The sequence below is a fragment of the Hyla sarda genome, unplaced genomic scaffold (genome assembly GCF_029499605.1).
Source record: "Hyla sarda isolate aHylSar1 unplaced genomic scaffold, aHylSar1.hap1 scaffold_22, whole genome shotgun sequence".
Classification (NCBI taxonomy): Eukaryota; Metazoa; Chordata; class Amphibia; order Anura; family Hylidae; genus Hyla; species Hyla sarda.
In genome coordinates, this window is record NW_026608872.1 from 132,007 (window position 1) to 133,173 (window position 1,167).

Here is a 1,167-nt window from a genome sequence, read left to right on the forward strand (position 1 = left end):
TGTATGTATGTATGTATGTATGTGTGTATGTGTGTATGTGTGTATGTGTGTATGTGTGTATGTGTGTATGTGTGTATGTGTGTATGTGTATCTCTCTATCTATCTATCTATCTATCTATCCACCCATCTATCTCTATATATATTTATCTCTCTCTCTCTATATGTATATATGTATATATATAATTTTTTTTTCTTTTAAATATATATATATATATATACATATAGAGAGAGAGAGAGATGGAAATACTTTCTTAAACATGTTTTCACCTCATTTTTACCTTCTTTTTTTTCTTCTCTCCATGTTTTCCTTCTTTCCTCCTTTTTTCATATGCTGCTGCTTCTTATTTTTCTTCTTTTTCAGACCCTATCATTGCACTATTGCTTATTCAATACCACCAGCAGATGGAGACACTATATTACAACATTAGTTGTGAGCAGCAGTTTGTACAAACAAATGCCTCATAGCTGATGTCCTATCCACCTAGGCACATAGGCACCACCTATTGTCTTTTGCCTGCAGTAGGGACCCACTGGACTAGCCAGCAAGCAGCTGCAGCAGCAAATAAACAGGTAATCTTTCTTTCCAACACTGAAACCTGGTGGTGCACTTAATATATGCTACCAGATAGGGGACATATCAGATATTAAACTGATATAAACAGACACCACATTTGATACCAGCCAAAAGGAAGGATGATAAGTGATAACTGTGAAAGGGGAGGAACCAACGCTGTCCCCTTCACATGCACCATCACTACTTGTAGGAAGGGAGGCTGGCTGGCAGCCTCCCATACACACTCTGGCTGGGTGGCAGTCACCCACCAGTACACACAGCAGACCCTAAACCCATATCATTATTGCTAAGCAGGAAGATGGGAGTCCATTTCACTCTGATGGACCATTTTTAAATGCAATCCATAACCTGGCTTTGGCAGGAACCCTTCTTACTCCTCCTACTTGCATTTGATACTGGGTTTAGGATCTGCATAGGAAACACACACACACACACACAAGCACACACTTACCTGTGTTGCCTGCTGACGCCTCCTTGGCTGTCCCCAAACGGTATAAAACCAACAGCCACGGGAAGCTGTAAGGATAGAGGACATACCTGCATCCTATTGGACTCACTTGTCTTGGTTAAATCCAACTTATTTGACAACCTAT

General features: G+C 40.4%; 1 pseudogene; it reads right to left on the reverse strand.

Annotated features, from left to right (window-relative positions):
* Positions 1-597: 597 nt before the first annotated feature.
* On the reverse strand, positions 598-705 carry LOC130320338 (U2 spliceosomal RNA; annotated as a pseudogene).
* Positions 706-1,167: the final 462 nt, after the last annotated feature.